Source organism: Echinops telfairi, unplaced genomic scaffold, assembly GCF_000313985.2.
Source record: "Echinops telfairi isolate 266 unplaced genomic scaffold, ASM31398v2 ScPeMD7_23;HRSCAF=83, whole genome shotgun sequence".
NCBI classification, from domain to species: Eukaryota; Metazoa; Chordata; class Mammalia; order Afrosoricida; family Tenrecidae; genus Echinops; species Echinops telfairi.
This window is the reverse complement of record NW_022103920.1, coordinates 19,306,063-19,324,024: the sequence shown is the minus strand read 5'-3', so window position 1 is coordinate 19,324,024 and position 17,962 is coordinate 19,306,063.

The following is a 17,962-nucleotide window of genomic DNA, read 5'->3' as shown; positions in this document are numbered from 1 at the left end:
AGGGATGTCCAGTTGTCTACAGATGGGCATTGGGTCCCCATCACACGCTATCCTCATTCATGATGGTATGATTTTTTTCCCCGCCTCCACCTTTGGTGCTTGAAGCCTGGTCCCTTCGGCCCTTCATGATCACACATGTTGGTGTGCTGCTTCCATGTGGGCTTTGTTGCACAGGCTGCTGTGCTTCTTCTCTGTGGGCTTTGTTGCTTCCGAGCCAGATGGCCGCTTGTTTGCCTTCATGAAATTATATTTCTACAGTGGTAATATATATATTCAAGTTGATAAACTTCAAAATTACAACATAGACTGAGTTACAAGGTAATTGATCAAGGGTCAAAGGGTCCAGAGAAAGAGGGACATGCTAGGTGAGATAGATGACACGCTGGGTTTAACAACGTGCTCAGAAATGGTACAACTTATGAGGAAGTGCAGTACTAAGCAGTGTTTTATTCTGCTTTCAATAGGTTCTCTCTGAGTTAAACTTGACCTGAGAGCTCCTAACATCAAAAGTAGAAATTTAAATTAGAAACGAACTTAGCATCCTTTCTAATTCACACCTCTTAGTAACAATTAGGAGCTCTGGTGGCAGTGTCTGATAAATACTGTATTTCTAACAATCCAATTGTTCTCCAGGAACAAGACATTCTCTGTTTGTGTACAGATTTACAACTTTGGAAACCCTCTATAGGGTTGCTATGAGTTAAAAACAACTTTTTGACCTGGAGTCTTAGTAACAAGAAAAATTTTTAAATATTAAAAATTCATTTACTGTATATATGGCAAAAAGAGTTTGAACAAAAAAAAATAAGGCATTCGAATTTTAGTTTTGATTTTGTCCCTAGTTAAATATGTGACTCTAATGCTTTGTTTTCTGAATTCTAAAATAAAAGTCGTAATGAAAAAGAAGGAAGAGATAAGAAGTAATATATTTGAATTATGGTGTTGCTGAGCAAAATTGAATACATCATGCATTGCCAGAAGAATGAACGAGTTTATTGGAAGGAGTACAGTCAGAGTTCTCACTAGAAGCAAGGATAGAAAGACTGTGTCTCAGGTATTTTGGACAATTATGACGAGGGCCCAGTCACTGGGAATGGACTTCAGAGTTCACAGCAGAGTGAAGGCCTGAAAAAAATCAAATGGTAAGTGAAAAATTGGAAAGATGTTCAAAGAAATTGCTTAGCATAGTGGCTGAAAGAATGGACTCAATGTAGGAAAGATTATAAGGGTGACAGAAGGTCAGATAGAGTTTTGTTCTGATGTACATTGGGCCATGTTCACTAAGCCCTGGTGACATAGGGGTTATGCATTGGGCTCCTTTCGAGAAAGTCTGCTAGTTCAAAACCACCAGCTCACTTCTCAGGAGAAAGATGAGGATTTCTATTCCCATAAATGGTTACACGCTCAGAAACTCTAAACGGGCAATTCTACCCTGTCCTATAGGGTCACTATGAGTTGGCCTAGACTTAAAGGCAATGAATGATGAATTACAATGAATTAAGTGTCTCCTAACAATAACAGCAAAATAAAAGATTAGAGCCTATCTATTTCTGAAGTAGTTGTCATTTCCATCATCTTTTTGATTATGTAAACTATTAAAGCTATTTTAAGTTATTCAAGATTAAGAAAAATAAAAGTTAAAATTAATCAAACATCTATATTATTACTAAAACATTATCTGAAAACCACCTCAAAAGGTAGACTCTGCCCATTAGATACTCCTCTCTCCTGGGACTGACCACACACACAATTTGTAGTTAAAAGATTCGAGATGCTTCTAAGGTGGACAGCAGTGCCTGAAGATATCCACTCTTTTGAAAAATCAGCCCTACTAGACTTTGCCCCAGAGAGAAAGCTCAGAAGACAGTGAAGGGGAGGGTGGTCAGCAAAGGAAACCAGAGGAGGGAAGATGTGAGTAGAGAGCTGATAACTATGTTGAATGGGAAACCCATTTGCTCTGTAAAGTTTTCCTCAAATCCCAATAATATATATTTTAATAAATCATCAATTCAGTGCTTTAAAATAAGAAAAAACAACCCCAAATATTTCGTATAGCTTACTAGCCTAGGGCTCTGTGGCACTCCGCTGGCACTTTCTGGTAAATACATATTGCTACTAACAAGTCGGTGGTTCAGCCCACCTGCAGTTCCTGGGGAGAAAACTGCAGTTAGCTGACCCAGTAAAGACTGACAGCCTCAGAACTTCTATTGAGGGTTGCTGGAGTCTCAATGGACTGGCTGGCACCGGGCTTGGTTTTGAGTTCCAGTGTCCTCGGCTTGAGCAGGGAAGTTCTTCAAGTTGAGGCTGGTTTGCATGAGGCCCGATGGGCTCCATCACTCGTTTGATCTGCTTGTTGGCTTGGGGAGGAAGGTGGATTGATTTTACATGTCACTCACACTCTTGTTTTTCAGTTCAGGCTGTTCACAAGGTGTCTCAGGGACACAAACATCAACTCAGGATGCAAGCCCACATCAGTGTGCATTAAGCCTCTTCACCCACCAAGCTGGACAGCACGATCGTGGACAGAACAAACCACACACACGAATCTAGTTCAAAAACTGGACAGTGACTCCCTGCTAATGGAAACAATGGCAAAATCACATTGAACATTTTGTTTCCTGCCCCTGATAATCCCCACAATATAACATCCCTGGTTCCACTTCTTCTCTGTGGTCCTCATTGTCATCCCTCATGTTTGTGCAAACCATTCTGACATCTAAACTTCAACCTTGGGCAAATATAAGCATATTGAAATTTATTGCACACATTCTATGTCATCCTTTTCTATGATATATTTCAGATTTACACAATTTTATATATTCCATATGATCAATAAGTTATTTTTTCTATGTAAATACATGTGATTATCCTTATAGATGACAAGAATTCAAAACTTCAGGTTCACAAAAAATATATTTGGTTATGGATCAGCATGGTTAATTGATATTTATCTATCTATACACATACATATATATGGTTAAATATCTGATTAAATATATATGACTATATATTGGCAATGAAATCACTAGTCTAAATGATATATCGGACTATCTCTAGATCCACAGAAGGTTTATTAATTTTTGTGATGTATCTAAAATTACAAGCCAAAAAAACTTCGTGGATTATTTTAAGTTGTTCAAGCAAGATGAACAAAACAGCCAGAGGGTAATTTCCCAAGATTTCATATCTGTATAACACATGTGTTTAAAAATAAATAGTATTGATATGTGAATTTTAAAATATTCAGTCCTAACAAATACTGAGAGGATTGTAGGAAACAGAAAAATCTCATGGTTGCGACTTGGTTTATGGGGCTTCTTGGTTCACTTGTTCAGAAATAAAATATGATGATTTTGCTTATAAAATATGAGTTGCATTGCTTGACTCTATAAATCCATATGAAAATAATCATGTATCATAGCTATTCTCACTTTATATATCAGCACAATCATATCATTTGGTCTTCTAAAAAATTGCAATATATATCAAAGCACATCATATCCCTCCAATACTGGTAACTTCTATGTGATAAAAATTGGACAAAAGTACCTCTTGCGCTGGGATTTAGTCTCCTTTTTGAAAAATGCACTGTAAAACAAAGGGTTTTTTTCTAGATAAAATTTTGAAGAAAATAAGCTTACTTTGCAGCATTCTATTTCTGCGCTGATATATCTCAAAATACCCTCATGAGCTCTATGGATCTAATGTCATTCCTACAATATCCCATGGTATAGATCTTAACCCATGAAATATCAACAACATGCATATAATTGAGGGATTTTTATTCATCTATTTTCTTTTCTCTCTAATATATATGTGATATATATTATAAACTCCCTCTACGAATATATATCAGATATGAAGGGAAATAAAATAGAAAAATATATGTACATAGAGCAAATTTGAAACTTACTAACTTAGTCTATCCTTAAGAACTACAAACATTATAAATGCACTGGGAAGTATTAGATGTACAAATAAATGAACAAACTAAAGTTTAGGAGATTGCTTGAATTACAGAAACTCACTTTGGCTGGATATAAGTGGGATTGTAAAATTGGCCGGAGATTCCTCCTACTCATGTATTCATTTTCCATGTTCAATGTGATTTTGCCATTGTTTCCATTAGTGGGGGAGTCACTGTCCAGTTTTTGAACTAGATTCGTGTGTGTGGTTTGTTCGGTCCACGATCATGCGGTCCAGCATGATGGTGGGGGAAGAGGCTTAATGCACACTGATTTGGGTTGCATTCTAAGTTGATGTTTGTATCCCTGAGACCCCTTGTGAAAACTGGCTTCTACAATAGACGCACACATGACAATTGTGAAAATGACTCAGGACCAAGCAGTGATTTGTTCTGTAATATATAGAATTTCTATGAGTCATAATCAACTATATGGCACCTAAACATAACAATATTACTTCTAAAGCATTTGAAAATTATACAGTGGAAATAACTAGAGCTTCATAGGTAGCAGACAAGACTACAACAGAATGGCAGTTCTACTATGTTTGATCTTCGACACGGCCCAAAGTCTCTAATTTCCCTTATCTTATTCCAGCCATGTAGAATGTATTTCTATAATGTTAGCTATATTTTGTATACATATTTAAAATTAACAATACATAAAATAAAGATGACCTAGTTTAAATCCATCCACATGAACATTTACTGATAATTATAAGTATCCCTGATTTATGTACTTAACTTTGGACCAGGTACTAAACACAGACTTTAAATCATTATCTTTTCTATTGACCACAGCCCTACAAGATAGGTTTTACTATTTCCATTTTACAGTTGAAGAAACAGAGGCTTAATTAAATTAAGTAAATTACTCAGTATATTACAATTTATCAGTTACAGAACTAGAATGTTATATTTACATTTTTTCACATTATTATTGCTCTTCACCATTATGTTTGTTTTGTCAAAGTTTAGTCTGTGGGGAAATTATTAAATATAATTGAAGATCACTCTAACCATGCATCATCTTATTTAAAACAGCACACATCTTATGAGTATATTAAAGTTTCTGAGCTATTCTGTAACAAATCCTCTTTTTTTGAGTGCATTCAGTCTTACATTCTCAAATAAATTTCATAAAATTGCATTATTTTGCATCGATGTCTACATGCATGTGTGTGTGCATGAGCATGGATGAAGGGTAGGGTTGCAGTCCAGAACTGTATTCAGACACCTGGGTTGAAGTTGCAAGTTAATTTTCAGGTGTGTCTACCCGAGTCTCCTGTCTAGTGTAAGCACATTGTGTTAGTCACCACACAGTCCCTAGGTAGTGCAAACAGCTAATATACTTGACTCCTGATCAAAAGGTTGATCTTTTGAGTACATCAGAAGCAACTTAAAAAAATTAGTAAAACTAACCATTAAAAATGTCACAGAATATAGTTCTACTGTGACATCCATGATGTTTTCATGTAGATGTTGACTCAGTGGTAACCATTTTTTTTTGTTCGTGTGTTTATTGCATTTATGGCAAAACACCACGCATGAACCTCTGTTTCACTTTGCTTGGGCGATCTTTCCTCTGACACTGTAGGGCTCCATGTCCTCTAGGCTTGATGCTGTAGAGTTGTCCAGCATTCATGAAATGCGGTTGTCTTTTTTCCCTTCAATGGGGCAGAACTGTTGGATGAACCCATGTTGGTAGTAAAGACACATCCTACTTTCTGATTTTAGTGCTGGCAACGTTACCCTAAAATTAGAACATCAGTTTCTCATTGATCTTTTGGGGTAAAGTCGCAGTCCTGGTGCCGCTGGATGAAAGAGAATGACTAACGTCGTCATTGGAGATGTACTGAGTAAGGAAGGAACATAACTGTGGGACTTGATGAAAACTAATGTAAAGAGACTGACATGTGGGCTTCAAAAGATATAGAAAAAAGGATTATTGTCAGTGCTAGTGGAAGCGCTGGCGTGTTTAACACTTCTTTCCCTTTGTGAAAAAAAAAAACAAACGGAAGAAGAAAACTAGGAGCCGTATCACATCCAGCTATGTGAAAATAACACTACAAGCAATGTCGCAGTTGGGGGCAGTCAAGTACGTGTCGACTCACAGCCACCTGCCATGGCCTGCGCCATCCTCACAATTGTTCTTATATTTGAGTCCATCAGGGCAGCCAACGTGCCAGACCATCTGGTCAAGGACATTCTTTTTTGCTGCCCTTGTGCTTCACCAAGTAGCCCTGGCAGTACAGTGGTTAAGGGTGGGACTATGATCCCCAAGGTCAGCAGATCAAATCACCTGCCAGATCCTTTGGAGAAAGGCTGAGCTTTCGTCTCCTATAATGAGTTACAGTCTCAGATACTTACAAGGGCAGTATGAGGTCATCAGGAGTCAGCATGGACTCTAAGGCAGTTAGGGTTTTTTGGCACTTTACCAAGCATGGTGACTTCTCCAAAGGCTGGTCTCGCTTGACAGCATGTTCAAAGTACATGGAACAAGTATCACGATCTTAGCCTCTAAAGAGCATTCTGGCTGTACTTCTTCCAAGACAGATTAGTTTCTTCTTTTGATGGTTCATGATACTTTCAATATCCATCACTAACACCATAATTCAAATGCAGGGATTTTTATTCATTCTTCCTTATTCAATGCTCAATTTTCACATGCATACGAGGCAATGAAAAATACTATGGCTTGGGGAAGCTCACCTTTCTCCTCAAAGTAATATTCCTGCCCTTCAACATTTTACAGCAGTCTTGTGAAGCAGATTACCCAAATGCAATGTGTCGTTTGGTCTCTTGACTTCTGTTTCCATGAGTATTTATGGTGGACCAAGCAGACTAAATCTTGGACAACTTCAATCTTTTCTCCAATTATCCTTTTTGTTACCTATTGGTCCAGTTGTGAGGATTTTGTTCTTCTTCACATTTCATTATAACCGTAGTGAAGGCTGCAGCCCTTGATCTTCATCAGCACGTGATTCAAGTCCTCCTCACTTTCAGCAAGCAGGGTTATGGCATCTGCAGATCAAACGTTGTCAATAAACCTTCATCTCCCCTGATGCTATGTTCTCCTTCACACAATCCAGCTCCACTGATTATTTGCTCAGCATCTGGATTAAATCAGCAATAAAGTAAGTGTTTTCTCTGAGAAATTTAGTTTTCAAACAGTGTTACAACTAATTAAGAAATTCCATTATAACTAATGCATAACTTTTTAGCAGGGTGAAGCAAGCAGTAGAAACCAGCTGAGTACAATAAGGCATTAGGAGAGTTAATTCAAGGGAAGGATTTTAGGTTTCATACAAAATTGAAGAAGGAATTTACTATAAGATACAAGAAACTTTGAGCGAGCTAACTATAGGGAATCCAACATATTGAATTTTATTCCAGATGTCCTTAAGCAATAAAGACTCACCATATGTGTGCTTTCAAAATTATATTTGTCAGTAATTGGTTTAACTTGTGTTTAGAACTCCCCTTTCTTTCTCAATCTTCAGCGAGCAAATGGGACCATGTGTCAGTTCAGATATGATATTGGATTTATTAGCCCATGACCGTTTTCACTCAATAAAGGACAATATTGTGGTGAAGTGTGCTGAATTTGAAGCCAAGTCAGTTGGCGTGTAAAGTTCAGATTGGTAATTTACTTATGCTGTAACTGACAAACTTTCTTAAGAACTGGATGGATCACCTTTCTTATCCATAAAAAATATGAAAGAAAACTTACTATAGAATGTGGACTGATCCCCTCCTAGCAAAAAAAAAGCCTCCTTCCTCACATCGAGAGTTTACGAATATTACTTAATTGGCAAAAGGAACTTTGAAGATGTGATACAGATAAAGTTCTGAGGATGGGAAGATAATTTCTGGATTATCTTCATGAGCTTGATGTATTCACATGAGCCCTTGCAAGAGACTGACAAAAATGTCAGAATCAGTAAAATAAATATTACCAGGAGATCAAAGTGAAGCTGGACCAAAAGTCAAAATATGTAGGAAATCTCTAGAAGCCAGAGAAGGCATGGAAATGTATCATCCCCTGAGCCTTCAGAAGAAATCAGCCTTGCTGATCCACTAGAGCTGACTGATGATTACAGATGTAAGAATGGATGTATTTTATTTCAAGTCACTAAGATTATGTTAATTTTTTACAACTGTATTAACAATATTTTTATCGTGAACAGTTTCATACACTGAATGATTGTGGACGATGTTTACAGTGAACAATTGTACAATACAATGTAGACTGATTCTCCAGTAAGAGTAGTACTGTAGTTAGATTTCAGGCTGCTGACAGCTGTCTGTGTTTGATAACAACAAACGTACCAGCCACTTTGTGAGAAAAAGATGAAGCTGACGCCAGAAAGGCTTACAGGCTCTGAAACCCTGTATAGGGTGGGGGAGTCCATGAATGGGAATTGATTTGATGGCAGTGGTTGTTTTAATTTTTTAATGTTTGATTTTTGATTTACTTTTCTATTCATCCATCTTATTTTGAAGTATTCTAAGATTATCTGTAAATTTCATCATAAATAGTTCATCAAAATATCACCCATTGTTTAATGTGTATTTATTATTTTTTCCTTCAAAACTTTATACAAATTTGGCACAAAATAAAATTCACAAATATTAAGTGCATATTCTCTGAATGTTCACAAATTAGCACAACTGCCGATATCTCATTAAGATATAGGCACTATTATGATTCCAGAAAGTTCCTTTGGATCCATTAACAGCCTATTCCTATTCCTATGCTCTACTTCCAAAGGCATTCACTATTCTGTTTTCTCAATATGCAGGATTTGGAATTATCAATTAATGTATCCATATAGTGCCCATCATTTTGTGCAAATCTTTCCTCCTGCAGCATTATTCTTTTTGAGCATTATTCATGTGGCTGCTTTATCACTAGTTTTCTCCTTTCAATTGCTGAGTAGTATTTTTCTATTTTAGTGCAATATTTTATTTATAATTAATAATTAATGAAAATTATTTATTTTAAGTGCCATAATCACACATAAACAGCATACAATACTCAATTGTACCTGAATTGATCATATACATTAAAAATTTGGCCCCAGCTACTAAAGATGGACTCCTACATTGGCAAAAAAAAAAAAAATTGTTAATGACTATTGAAATGGCACATAGAAGAATCAGTCTCCAGTGTGTAATTCTTCCAAAGTCAAAATTAAGAAACTTCGGTAAATGTCACACTAAGGGGAAAAAGGAATCTTATTTCCGTATATAAAAAATAGAAACATCATCTATGGAGCCATCGTCCTGTTCACTCAAGTTACACCCTATTTAAGGTTAACTGTACATTCCCCTCGTGTGAGAAACATAAAAAGCCACGTTCTAGAAGGAACAGAAGCATCTTCACTTGAATTTCTTGCTTCAGTAATTGTTTTACATCCTTCGAGTTTGTGGAAGTCAGTGTCAGGTCCCCCTGAAGTGGTCACACAGGGGAAAGTTGGTAGTCAGCCACAATACAAGGAGAAACTTGTATAATCTTATTTGAGGATGGCAGTTTCCACATCGCAAATTTCAGAAAATGTTCCCAAAGGCAACTTAACAGCAGTAGCCAGCTTCAGTAAGTCTATCCAACAGTCAGCAAAGAAAGTACAAGCTGTCCGGGAGAATTGCTTCCCCTGTTGGATAAGAAGTTTCAGATTGTTCTTTTTGTATGTTGTACTGTTTTGTACTGTTTTCTTTTATTTCTTCGGAGTAAGTTCTGTGCACAATACTCAGAGGAAAGCCTTGTGAACTTCTTTCTCACTGTCCTTTGAACTGCATTATGAATTAAGAAGTTCTTAATGATAGTTTCAATGTCAATGTCAATGAACTCAAACATTGCTGCCAGCATGCTCGTGGTGTCATGGTGGGAATCACTGACTATTCTTACTGTTGAGAAGTTTCCAAGCTATCAGGAATTTTACTGACTTTGGGCATGGATTTCTTACTTTCATTCCTCTGCTTCAGGTAGTTGGAGGAAAGAGTACTTCTCACTCATTGAAAAAAAATTAATTCCTTTGGTGATCTCAGATGCAGGGGACTGTTCTTGAAAAATAAGATTCATGTTATTCTTGTTGGATCACTTGGCTCTAATAAAGAGTGGAATCAACCGTGAGGGTACTAAATAGCTATGAAGGAAGAGTGATCAATCAATAATAGAGTTGAACTTGATAGAAATTAAGTAATCAATTTAGAAAACATCAAATACATTTACCATATTCAGAAAACTACATAAAAACAAGCACTTGTCTATTTTTGGATAAGCACTTTTTTTAACATCAGCAATATACCACTGAATGCATTCACAGTCCTCAGCTCATCTCAGGCTTAGTCTCTTAAGGTAATATAATGAAGCAATAACATTTTCTCAAGGGGGTTTGTATATTCCACTGACTAACAGAGACAGGCACTAGATTGCTGCACTTTTAGGAAAGCCACTGCATTAGCAGGTCTACGTCTTTTTTTGTATCTCAGTTCAGAATTCACAATGGCATTTTAATGGGACACAATGAGAAAATGTGAAGATATGATTTAGAGGATATGTATGATAAGTGTGTGGAGATGAAAGCAGATGGGGGAGCAAAGCTGAGAGAAAAGATAAAAAATAAAAATGGTGATCTCAGGAAATATCAGGAAATTTTGTAGGACATGACTGAATGAACAGTCACTATGCTAGCTTGGGATATTAATATTAATATATTGATTTATTTGTTAATGGCATAGTATCATTGGAGATTTAATCTTGGATTCAAAAACATGAAATAAAAAACCCTTAAATGTAATGTTCAAAAAAGTTAGAATTTGGGAGAATTCTATTCTGTGTGGCTTTGGTGGAATCATAAATCATTCTTAGTCATCTCATAATTTTGATGTAATTTGTTCCGTATAAATCATTATATACCCTGGTCTTTCATCACAAAGTCAAAAAGATCACACACTCCATAATTACCCTGAGTTCTGTTTTAAGATCCAATTTCTCTGAGTGAGGGCCCTACTCTCAGCAAGTGTCAAGTCCTCCCACCCCTGCCCCCACCTGCCCATGAATATTCAACCAAGTGCAGCAACCAGGGGGCAAAAGCTAATAAGAATCAGAGAGCTGGACACAGAGGTTATGTCACAGAAGGAAAGGTGGGAAAATCCTATTCTTCAGCTTGTAAAATGTTAAAATGCTAGAGGAATGAAAAGGAAAATATGGGAAGCATTTGAGCTTAAAAAATGGAAGAATTTCTAAAGCAGACTACAAATTCTGTACTATTTTCAACTTATGTAATTGATTTATAAATAGTTTTGGTATAAAATTGATGTTTGCATACACTTTGTAATTTTTGATTTGGTAGTGTTTTTTAAATTTTATTTCCTGGCAAACTTATTCCTTTATGACTTAATGCAGTTAACTCCCATTTCTCTGTTCTCTTTTAATGAAATTTCTCAAAAGTATTTAATTATGTTCACTAATTTCCCTTTCCCAAATTCTATCCTCTACTTAGTCCACTGCATTTATCTTCTATTTCTAAGAAGCACCATGCTGAATAAATGTTGTTGAGACCAATAATGAGTATTTGACATGTCTAAACTTTGCCTGCCCCTTAAAGTAAGAATCCGTGTTGCTGTGACTGCATTTGTCTTTTGTTTCTCTCTTCAGATCCTCCCTGGTCTCTTCTTCTGAATGTTTCTCCTTAAATTCCACATCTGGTCCAAAGATCTAAACAAAGAGTGGTTATTTCTTCTTCTCCACGGAGAATCTCTCCCTAGGTTATCTGACACAATGCGAATGATTAAAATAAGATCTATGCCCTAATGACATAATATTGCTTATTTCTGAGAACTATACCTCATCCCCTGAATCTAAGGAATAAACAAGCATAATTCAAAAAATACTATTTAAAAAGCATATCAATATTCCTTAAAATATTAAAAGTAGGTTATTATTTCTCAACATGTTCTCCATCTAGAGCTATAGGCTTAGGAATGTAACGTTTTCTTCTTTCTAACCCTTCCCTGAATAATTTTGTACTCTTCAATTTACAAAAGGTCAAAATGGAAGTTTGGGCATCTTCAAGGAACTCATATTTTATACCTTTACAATATTCTTTAGGTTTCAGGAGCAAAGTGAAGTCTGAAGGGGCAAGATCAAGACTCCAGGTCGGGTGGAATCAGGTGTCCTCGGCATATTCTTATCACTCTTGCGACTCTTAGAGCATGAACAGACACATAGTTGAGGATAAAACAAAAAGTCTTGGCCCAACTTTTCTAGCCTTTTCACACCCAAGCAATTGTCAATGTTCTTTAAAACTTCTTCAACTAAGCCCTTGCAATCTTTGATCCATTCAGAAAAACTCCAGATTACCTTTTGGTGATCCTAAAAAACAAAATCTTGAGAGTCGGCCTCTTCATCTGGAATTGGAAGCACTCAACCAAATCCGTTGGAAGACACAGTTTTCACTGAACCGTGTTTTGAAAACACCTTAATGAGATCAAGACACTTGTTTTACTAATAGAATTTATTCTCAGCCACTGATCTCAGAGACCATTTAAATACATTTCCTTTGGTTTGGAATAAACTTGTTCATGTATAAACTGGAACATTTGTTACAATACTCTTAGACTTACCTTCAACTATCCATACATCAGCTTACTGACTCTACGTGCATGTTTAATCGACATCTCAGACGTCACAATAACAGAACATAACTGCACATACGCATGCAGTCCAATCTCATCTAAGTTTCTCCTCAGTTAATTGCCTGTCATCTATCTATTAGTTTCTCCATAAACCTGAATATGCTTTTCCCTCATCCTTCACATCAATTCATCACTAAATCCTAATGGTTATGACCAAAAATAGTTCCCAAGTCAAACACGCATCCCTATTTTCATTACTGTAAACTTAGCTAAAGGCACAAATGTAACTGAACTGCACTGCTGCCATCCCTGCAAGAATTATTTCTGTTTCTCTCTTACTTACTTACATTTTATCATTAACAAATCACTTTGATCGAAAATGAATTATGTAATATCATGATTGTATAGACCTCCCAGAGTTTGTTTCACCAATGCATCAGAAAACCAGTGGTTCATAACATGAACTGTAAAATCCTACTTGCCCTGGTTTCCGATTCCTCCGTGACTTCATGCAACCTCCCTACCTCCCAGTGGCCCAGCGATTCCACAAGACAATAAGCGGTAAGTGAATTCAATAGAAGGGGAATGGGTGAAAAACAAATCTTGCTTTAGTTTTAGCAACAAGACAGACCCTAGAATCTAGCCTTCATAATTTGAGACATATTTTTTATTGTATTTTGTTTAATTACATTTAAATGGAGGAGTAAAGAGTAATTTTACTCCATAACACTACAAACATAAATAGAAGAAAAATCTACAGAGAACTGATTGTAATTATATGGCACATTTTAAAATAAACAACATCTTTACCACGTTGAGTCATGCTATCTAATTACGTGGTATAGCTTTCCTCATATTAAGCATTCCTTTGGGTCTTATCAGGTTGATACAAAACTTGAACTATCACAGGTGCCTTTGTTATGATTGTAGTTGATTATGATAATATAGTACACAAATAATCACTGCTTATTGTGTGTATGGTATACAGTGAAATAGTTTTGATTAAATAACTCGTGTTTTTCCTATACCCTTCTTGATAAATGTATCTATTAATTTTATATATTTGTGAGCCTTGGTGGTGTAGTGAACTATGCCCTGAGCTTCTAATCACAAGCTCAGAAGTTCAAACTCACCAGTGGGTTTGCCAGAGAAAAATGAAGCTGTTTGCTCTGGTAAAGATTTAAAATCTCAAAAACACACAGGGGCAGTTCACCTCACTCCTGCAGATTCCCTCTGAGTTAGAATCAACTTGAGAGCAGCATTTGTTTTGTTTTTGTTTTTCAATTAGAAAAAAATATGTATTTCTTACATTTTGCCTTTCTATCTTGAAAGCTCCTCTTCTAAAGCTTATAGTGTATTACAAGTTTAATTTTCTATTTAAAAAATGATATTGTCTATTGGAATTTATTGACATAAAATATGCTTTATCTCAGATATTTCATTTTGTGTTTTCAAATGTGAAGTATGCTTGAGGTTTCCTCAGTACACTTACTCCTCGTTTATCAAATGTCTAACTATCTGACATTCCACATTTATGACAAGATAAGAACATCTATTCTATGTTCCACATGGATGCTGCATCTGAATGGCAGTAACAAATACCAAAGTATCAGATGGAATGGATGCTGGCAATGATCGTTAGTTTTGTGTCAAATTGGCTGGGCCTTGATTCTTGGTGGTTTGGCAGTCATGCAATGATGTAGTCATCTTCCGTTTTTAAAAATCTGATGTGGCCATCCTCCGTTTTTACATATCAATTTTTATATAGCCTCCAGACCTTTGAAACCCAACCTAAATAAAGGAGGAATAGGTTTATTTTATGATATTCTTTGCAGTTTGTGTTTTGTACAATTCTTCAGGAAAGTTGGGATCGAATTTAAAATTATTTTATGTCATAGTTTTAGTTTTTCTTGTATATTAAATAGACTATTATTATTGAATCCGAATTATTTTATTAATACGGTTCTTAAATGATTACTGTTTTAGTATGGGTTCTCTAGAGAAGCAAAACTAGTGACATACTTATGTATATATATACAGAGAGATTTTATTTGAAGAAAGTGGCTCACACGGTTGTAAAAGTAAACTAGTCTGATACAGGCAAGTTCAGTGTTGATGGACCAGATGTTAAGCTGAGCTTTCTCCTGATTTGAGTAGCTTCCAGGTCTCATGAGACAAGATGTACAGTAAGACAACAGGCTGGTGTCTGCAGAGACTGATGAATGCAAGGTCAAAAGTTCTAGCTGGTGACTGGAGAGGTAAACGTACCTAAACCTAGGAGGTCAGCTGGAGAGCCTCTGATGGATCCCAAGATAAGAAGGCCATGTCGCAGATGATTGGCTTAATCCAAAGAGCTAGGGATCCATGAGCCATTTGGAGGATCCGAGCTACCAAAACCAAGCCATCTTCTCTGCCAAGTCCGCTCTTATTAGAAGCAGGCCACACACCCCAAGGCAATCTTCTTTCAGTTGCATTAGGGCTGGTGCATTCTACTGTACTGTCTTACGAATGACTGCCTGCTCATACCACACCCCATCTAGTAGCTGATTACATTGTGGTAACTCACATCATGGGGAATTTCTGTATCTTAACTGTGAAAGCACTGACAATCCTACACCGGGAGAAAATCTAACTCTCACAAGTATGTTTTGGCTTTTTCCTTTTGTTGAATCAAGATACTTTAATATATTTCTGTTTTTAAATCCTTCAATGTTCACCCAAGGCCCTTGAGTGCCTCAGTTATCTTATTCATGTGCTATTTTGCTGCTACTTTTGATGACCTATGGATGTCAGGAGTATGTTTGGTCAGAAGTATGTTCGACCCCAGCATATTTCTCAAAAATTCTCCCCTTTGTATTTTTTTATAAATGAAGTTTGAAGTCAAACTAGTATAAATGTCTGTATTACAACAATCCTATTATCCATAAATCTATAGTCATTTAAATTAAATAGACTTTTTATAGACATCTAAGACTGATCACTTAATTGAGATAATGACTTATTTGAAAAGTTAAGTGGCAGAAAGGAGAAATTATGTTAGAAAAAAAAAGAAAAGAAAGATCAGAAAAGTAACCTCCTGCTTCAACAGTTACTTTGTTAGACTGGCATGATTACATCCCAATGTACCTGACATGGTTAGTCTTGATTGTGAATGACCTCACTTTATTTTTTCTGTACCCCACACTTTCATGTTCTTGGTTTTCTTTATAGCTTTTACTTATTATAGAACCATTATGAAGAGGAAAAACAACTACAAATTTCTATGGTTTAGTATTGTGTTTATTTATTTTTTTCTGTGTGCCAACACAGAGACTGTTATTCTGTAGGGAGCATTTCTGCACTCAGAAACATATTAAAAACACCAACACACTAAACCTTGCAAGTTCCTGAGATTGGAGACAACTAAGAATTCAAACAAATAACTTCAAGTTCTTTTAATTTAAATTTTAAAATCCAGTCAGCTGTGCTGTTAAAGCAGGTAATCGTCAAATAATTAAATGAGGCAATATCTTTATTAAAATAAGTGATGTCAATAAAAGAGCATCATAGCTACACCAAGGTTGCATAGAAGAACTCTACAAACTGCATTTGAAGACAGTTTCCTTCTCTCAGGATAGAGGTATGCAGAAAAATAGAGTGTAACCAAACCGTGCCATGAAAATATTTATATGTCTGTAATGTTTCTATTTTTGGTACATACATCTAGGAGACTATTGTGGTGATTATAACCAACTAGACACTCACTCACTGTCTTCCAGTAGATTCCAACTCATAGCAACCCTGTAAGGTAGACTAGAACAGCCCCTGTGGGTTTCATGACTAACTATTTACTGGAGTAGAACGTCCCCTCTTTCTCCTGCAGACCAACTGGTGGAATTGAACATCTGACCTTGTGGTTATCAGCTCAACATATAACCCACAACACCAGTATCTCTCAGCTAGGCACTGCAACCTACTTTCAAGTGTTAAAGGTAAAAATAAATGTAAATATTTGTTTATTTATAGGGCTTTATTCCAACTAGGCATTAGACAGAATAAGACCCCATTAATAAATGAACAAACATTTAGATTTCCTTTCTTTTTAAAAAAATCATTTTATTAGGGGCTCATACAACTCTTATCACATAGATTTCCTTTCATCTTAAAAATTTGAAGTCAGGTTTGGCACTATTTTGAGCAATCCACTGTTGCCCATATTATAGATGCTTAGTGAAAGCTACTTTAATTAATTTAGAGATACACTGTTCTATAAAATTTTATTAATTTCAAACAGACTTCAATATCCTGAACTAGTAAGACAAGATCCCAAATTGAGGAACTGAAAGGAAGATAAACTGTAAAATTCTAGATACATAAGGAAATGATGATATTTTAAAATTGTTGAAGAATACATCTGGAAGAATCTGCATTCTTCCCCCACCCCCACCCTGGAATAGGTTGCCTTTTATTTTTGAGATCAACTGTTTGATGATTTTATTAGCCTATTAATAAAAAAACCACTTAAACTAAAGAGAAAATGATATTGTAAGAGGTAAGAGTAAAAAAATTGACTTAGTGGGAGGAAAATATGGAAACAAATTAAAAATCACGAGAAAAGATAGACCTACTGGTTGGATAAAGCTTGGTGGTGCCCAAAAGACTATGGCCCTAAAGCACTCTTCAAACCTAGAATTGAACTCACCCTTCAGTACCAGCTTATAGCTAAACTTTAGACAGCCCTGTAAGTGAACGGTAACACCCATAAGGGATGCACCCCTGGAACAATCAGCCAGAGCAGATTAAAAGGTCAGCATTGGCTCTCCATCCCCCAAACAAGTCAGGGAGCAAGGAAGGGCCAGAAGAAGGACGAATGGAAATGAGGGACAGAGGGAAGAAATGGGATCGTGCTCTCAGATTTGGAGGATCGTACTCAGTGTCCTAAAACAATTACTTGCCAATGAAATTGTTGGGGATAAAAAAAATAAAGAAAACTTTACAAATAAAACAAATACATAAAAATAACGGTAAGTTAACCATGGCGGGGAGGGCATTGCTCTAAGATAGATGTGGTGCTGATTGCAGAATTCCCCTTGATATGATCGAACGATTGAACCAGGCAACTTCGTGATATGTAAATTGCGTGCCAACAAAACTGTTGGGAAAAATAAAGAAAGCTCCAAATCATTGAATTACTCAACTAGTAATAAAAAGTTAGAAAAATAGACCGGAGTAGAAATAGGTCGTTTCTAAAATGTCAGTGGCATAAATGAACGATGGATAAAACACATTTAGCACACGCTGTTCCTCACTCAGTTCAGATATCCAATATCGTACTTGGGAGCTAAAATATTGCATAACAGAAAGTGAGCTGAAAGA